The sequence below is a fragment of the Heterocephalus glaber genome, unplaced genomic scaffold (assembly GCF_053883595.1).
Source record: "Heterocephalus glaber isolate CG9 unplaced genomic scaffold, H.glaber_assembly_v1.0 deba00000071, whole genome shotgun sequence".
NCBI classification, from domain to species: Eukaryota; Metazoa; Chordata; class Mammalia; order Rodentia; family Bathyergidae; genus Heterocephalus; species Heterocephalus glaber.
The window spans coordinates 19,659,086-19,665,608 of NW_028258137.1; positions in this window are offsets into that span (position 1 = coordinate 19,659,086).

Here is a 6,523-nt window from a genome sequence, read left to right on the forward strand (position 1 = left end):
TCTGGTCTCTGTTGGACCTAGGCAATGGAACAAGGATTCAGTCAGCCTCCTTGGAAAGCCACACTCACCAGGTCTGGTTTCTCATGACAGAAAGCAGGACCTATGTCTTTCCCTACCTAAATTTAAACTTGTCAGAAGGTCTATGTCTGGTCCCCATCCTCTCTTCTCCTGTCTCCCATGGCTGTCTCTCACCAGTAACTGTGGAAGGGTGTCACTGAAAACCTGAAGTGGAGTTGGTCTGTAGTTGTTCTGTGAACTCAATATGAGGCACAGGCTCAGCCTCCTACCCAAGTGCTGGAATTATAGGCATGCGCCACGATGCTCAGCACTGTGGTTCAGTTTTATTTTAATTTCATTTTATTCTTTTTTTTTTTTTTTTTTGAGACAGGGTCTTGCTATATAGTCCAGGCTGGCTTTGAACTCACTATGTGTCCTAGACTGGCCTCAAACTTCTGGCCATCTTCTTGCCTCAGCCTCCTGAGTGCTGGAATTACAGGCATGTCCCACCAGGTCCAACTGTGGCTCAATTTTAAACACTCAACCCTTTTCCAAAATGGCATCTGATTAAACACTGTCTGGTAATGTGGTGGGCATAGCACTGGGTTTCTTCTCCAACTCTAGCCTGCCATGAGGGATCCACTTTCAGAGAAAATGCCGCACTCTTTTTGTAGTTTGCAATAGCTATGGGCTTTTCTTGGGGTTAGTGCTATTGGCTGGGTTCGTATTTTCTGCCTGGACTTACCTGCTGATTGTTCAGCACCTCTGCTGCCCCATGCCAAGGGAAAACAAAGCACAGAACTGGGTTGAAGTTCGCAGGTGGTCTCAGCCAGGGTGCAAAATTCAGGGGCATGGAATCAGTTGGGGTGAATGCGTGTGCAGGTGTAGCTGCTACATTGTCCAGGCCACCTTCAGCCAGCTCACTGACTTTTACCCGTCATCTCCATTCTGTTATTAAATTCATCCATGGAGTTTTTAATTTTGGTCATTGCATTCAATTCGAAAGTTTTCATTTGTTTCCCTTTTTATGTATCTTGTATTTCTCCACTAAGACTTTCATTTTCCATTTATTGTATCATTCTTTGAGCATGGTTAGAATATTTCTTTAAAGCCTTTGTCTAATCACACTAACAATTACGCCATCCTTGGGGTTGGTGTCTATTAATTATTTTTTCCCTCATGATATGTTGAAATTGTTCTGGTCCTTCATATGTCAGTAATTATTAATTGTATCCTGACCATTTTGAGCATTATGTTATGAACTTTGGATTTTTTTTCAAATTATACAGAGAATGATTTTTTTTTTTTTTTTGGTACCAGGGATAGAACTTGGGTCCTTGCGCTTGCACAGCAGGTGGTGAAGCCCTGAGCTAAATCCCTGGCCCAGAGAATGATTTTTTAAAAGTAGATAATCAAGTTCATTAGGTTCAGGCCACAATTTTATACCCACCATTGAAATATGGTTTCAGTGTCAGTTCAGTTTTTAAAATCTTTGCAGTGCTATTCTGGGATAAATCCCACTTGGTCATGGTGTGAAATCCTTTTAACAGGATATAAGATTTAGTTTTCTAGTATTTTGCTCAGTTTTGCATTCATAGTGATGAAGAATATTGGTATGTGGTTTTCTTGTGACTTTTAAAAAATATCTAGCTTAGGTATTTGGGGATGCTGGCATTATTAGAATGAGTTAGAAAGTGTTCTTTTTCTATTTTTTGAAGAGTTTAAGAAGGATCACTATTACCTGGACCCATTGAACTGGCAACAAAAGGGGATCTGGAAAAAATGAAATCAGAAATAATTTCTCAGATAACAGGAGAAATTGTGCCCCTAGTGCAAGACAATTAATAAATCTAGAGAGGAGCTGAGGAACATGATGGAATCCCAACATAAGAAACAAATGGAATCCATAAAACAGATGCAAATAGATTTCCAGGACATGAAAAACTCCACTGAAGGTCTACACAGCAGAATGAGCCAATGTGAGGACAGAATTTCAGATATAGAAGACAAGATTGCAGTTAGTGACCAGGAAAAGAAAAATTACTTCAAAATTATAAGGGAACATGAGAAATCAATCCAGCAGCTGCTAGATGATGCAAAGAAGAATAACATAAGACTGATTGGGCTCAATGAAGAAACAGGAGAGAGTGGAGATGACATAAAAAAACTCTTCACAGAAATAATGGCAGAAAACTTCCCAAGCAGGGGAAAAGAGCTTGACATACAGATAAGTGAGGCATATAGGACTCCAAATAGCCTTGATCAAAAAAAATCTACACATAGGCATATAATTGTTAAGATTCCAGAAACTCAACAGAAGAACAAAGTTCTACAAGCAGTTAGAGAAAAGCAACAAATCACATACAAAGGAAAGCCCATCAGAATCACAGCATACTTCTCAACACAAACCATCAAGGCAAGAGAGCTTGGAGTGACATATTCCAAGCCCTAAAAGAAAACAGCCTCCATCCCAGATTGATGTACCCTGCAAAACTATCTTTCAAAATGGATGGAGAAATGAGATACTTTCATGACAAAGAGCACCTTAGGAACTTTGTGAATACCAAACCAGCACTCCAAAGAATTTTACACAATAGCCTGGGAACAGACATTGAGGATCACAACCCCAGGAAGCAAAGCAGAATGAACCCATCTGGCATGACAAGAAATTAAATGGAAAGGGGGAGAACCCAACAAAAAGAAAAAGTCATGGCAATGACAAGTCAATACGTTTCAGTTATAACCATCAACGTTAATGGTCTCAATTCACCGATCAAAAGAAATAGACTGGCAGAATGGGTCAAGAAGCAAAATACAACAATATGCTGCATACAAGAAACACACTTAATTCAAAAGGAAACTCATAGACTGAAAGTTAAAGGGTGGAAAACAATACTCCATGTGACAGGAACCCGAAAAAAAGCAGGAGTAGCTATCCTCTTGGCAGATCAGATAGATTTCAAACCAACACTGATTAAGAGAGACGAAGAAGGACATTACATCCTTGTAAAGGGAAGAATCCAAGAGGAAGAGATGACAATCATAAATATCTATGCACCAAACACTAGTGTGCCCAACTATATAAAACAAATACTAACGGACATGAAAAGTCATATATGCATTAATACAATTGTAGTGGGGGACCTCAGCATCCCACTGTCACAAATAGATAGATCAACTAGACAAAAAATAAGTAATGAAATACTAGAACTCAATCGAACTCTTGAACAAATGAACTTAACAGATGTTTACAGAGTCTTCCACCCCACAAAATCAGAATACACATTCTTCTCAGCTGCACATGGGTCATTCTCCAAAATAGACCACATACTCACACATAGAACATGTTTAAGTAAGTGCAAAGGAATTGAAGTTATCCCCTGTATATTATCAGACCATAGTGCGATGAAATTGGAGATCCATAGCAAAAGAAACAAAAAATTTCATAAACACGTGGAAATTGAACAACACACTTCTGAGTAACCAATTGGTCACAGAGGAAATTAAAGAAGAAATCAGACAGTTCCTTCAATTAAATGACAATGATAATACAACATATCGGAATCTATGGGACACAATGAAAGCAGTCTTACGAGGGAAATTCATAGCAGTGAATACGCATATTAGGAAAACAGAACAAGCCCAATTAAACAACCTGATGCTACACCTCAAGCTTCTAGAAAAAGAAGAGCAGGACAATCCCAAAGCTCATACAAGGGAAGAAATTATAAAGATCAGAGGAGAAATCAATGCAATGGAGACTAAGAGACTGATACAAAAGAAATCAATGAAGCCAAGAGTTGGTTCTTCAAAAGAATCAACAAAATTGACAAACCTTTAGCCAACCTTGTCAGAAAAAGGAAAGGCCCAAATCCATGCAATTAGGAATGAAAAAGGTGAAATTCCAACAGACCCAGCAGAAATCCAGAGGATCATCAATACCTACTTCCAGAACCTATACGCCAATAAGATGGACAACACAGAAGAAATGGACAGATTCCTAGATACATATGAATTACCAAAGTTGAACGAAGAAGACCTAAAAATTGTGAACAACCCAATATCAACCAACAAAATTGAAAATGTAATTAAAAACCTATCAACTAAGAAAAGCCCAGGCCCTGATGGCTTCACTGCTGAATTCTACAAGACATTTAGAGAGGAACTGCTGCCACTACTGTTTAAACTCTTCAATGAAATTGAAAGGGAAGCAATCCTCCCAAATTCATTCCTGGAAGCAAGCATCACCTTGATCCCCAAAGCAGAGAAAGACCCAACCGAAAAAGAGAACTATAGGCCAATCTCACTAATGAACATAGATGCAAAAATCCTTAATAAGATAATGGCAAACAGAATGCAGAAGATCATCAAGAAGATCATACAACCTGATCAAGTGGGATTCATCCCAGGGATGCAGGGAGGGTTCAATATATGCAAATCAATCAATGTAATACACTATATCAATAGAGCCAAGGACAAAATCCATATGATTATCTCCATAGACACAGAAAAAGCATTTGACAAAATCCAACATGCATTTATGATAAAAACCCTACAAAAATTGGAATAGATGGTCTCTACCTCAAACTGATAGAAGCCATCTATGAAAAACCAACAGCCAATATCATACTAAATGGTCAAAAACTGAAATCCTTCACACTAAAATCAGGAACAAGACAAGGATCTCCACTATCACCACTCTTGTTCAATATAGTTCTGGAAACATTAGTCACGGCAATTAGACAAGAGAAAGAAATAAAAGGAATCAAGATAGGTAATGAAGAAGTCAAATTGTCATTATTTGCAGATGACATGATACTCTATATAGAAGACCCCAAGAACTCCACCAAAAGTCTTCTGGACTTAATAACCAAATTCAGTCAAGTAGCTGGTTACAAGGTCAACACACAAAAATCAATAGCTTTCCTCTACACGAATGACAGACTCACTGAGAGAGAAATAGGGCAAATAATTCCTTTCATAATAGCATCCAAAAAACTGAAATACCTAGGAATCATCCTAACAAAAGAAATCAAAGACCTCTTCTCTGAAAACTATGGCACTCTGAAAAGAGAGATTGAAGATGATATCAGAAAATGGACAGACATCCCCTGCTTCTGGGTAGGAAGGATTAATATAGTGAAAATGGCCATACTTCCAAAACTGCTATATAGATTTAATGCAATTCCAATTGAGATCCCAGCAGCATACTTCATAGACCTTGAGAAAACAATCCAAAAATTCATTTGGAACAAGAAGAGACCCAGAATAGCAAAAGCAATTCTAGGTAACAGAGGCATGGCAGGGGATATCACAATCCCCAACCTGCAACTCCACTACAAAGCTACTGTGATAAAAACAGCATGGTACTGGCAAAGAAACAGACTTGAGGACCAGTGGAACAGATTAGAAGATGCAGAAACAACGCCAGACACACTCAGCCATCTCATCTTCGATAAAGGAGCCAAACACCCTCACTGGAGGAAAGATAGCCTCTTTAATAAATGGTGCTGGAAAAATTGGGCTTCAACTTGCCAAAGATTAAAACTAGACCTGTATCTCTCACCATGCACTAAACTAAAATCAAAATGGATTAAAGAACTAAATATTAAAATAGAAACTCTGAACCAGTTGGAACAGAGGTTAGGTAGAACCCTTGAAGACATCGGTGTAGGAAAAGATTTTATGAACAAAACCTCAGTTGCCCGTGAACTAGCACAAACAATCAACAAGTGGGATCTCTTCTTACTAAAAGGCTTCTGCACAGCAAGAGAAACCACCAGCAGTGTGAAGAGACAACTCACAATGTGGGAAAAAATCTTCACCTGCTCTTCCTCAGACAAAGGTCTACTATCTCGACTCTATAAAGAACTTAAAAAGATCAGACCTCCCAAATTTAAAGACCCAATCGAAAAATGGGCATCTGAAATGAACAGACATTTCTCAGACAAAGAAGTAGAAATAGCAAATAAATACATGAAAAAATGTTCAATATCACTGGTCATTCGAGAGATGCAAATGAAAACAACACTGAGATTCCACTTTACTCCAGAAAGAATGGCTGCTCTCATGAAATCAAGCAATAACAAATGCTGGCGGGGCTGTGGGGAAAGAGGAACACTGCTCCACTGCTGGTGGGAGTGTAGACTGATGCAACCACTGTGGAAATCAGTATGGAGATACCTCAAAAAACTAGGACTGGAAGTCCCATTTGACCCTGCTATTCCACTGCTGGGGATCTTCCCCAAAGAATTAAAAGAATCATACCACAGTGATATATGTGCGCCCATGTTCATAGCAGCACAGTTTGTGATAGCTAAAACTTGGAAACAGCTCAAATGCCCATCAGCTGGAGACTGGATAAAGAAAATGTGGGTTTTTAAAATAAAATGGAGTAGTACTCAGCCATAAAAAATGAGAAATTAGAGACATTTATAGCTAAGTGGATGCACATTGAGGTGATACTCTTAAGTGAAATAAATAGGACACACATGAATAAATTCCAAATAGTTTCTCTGGTGTGAGA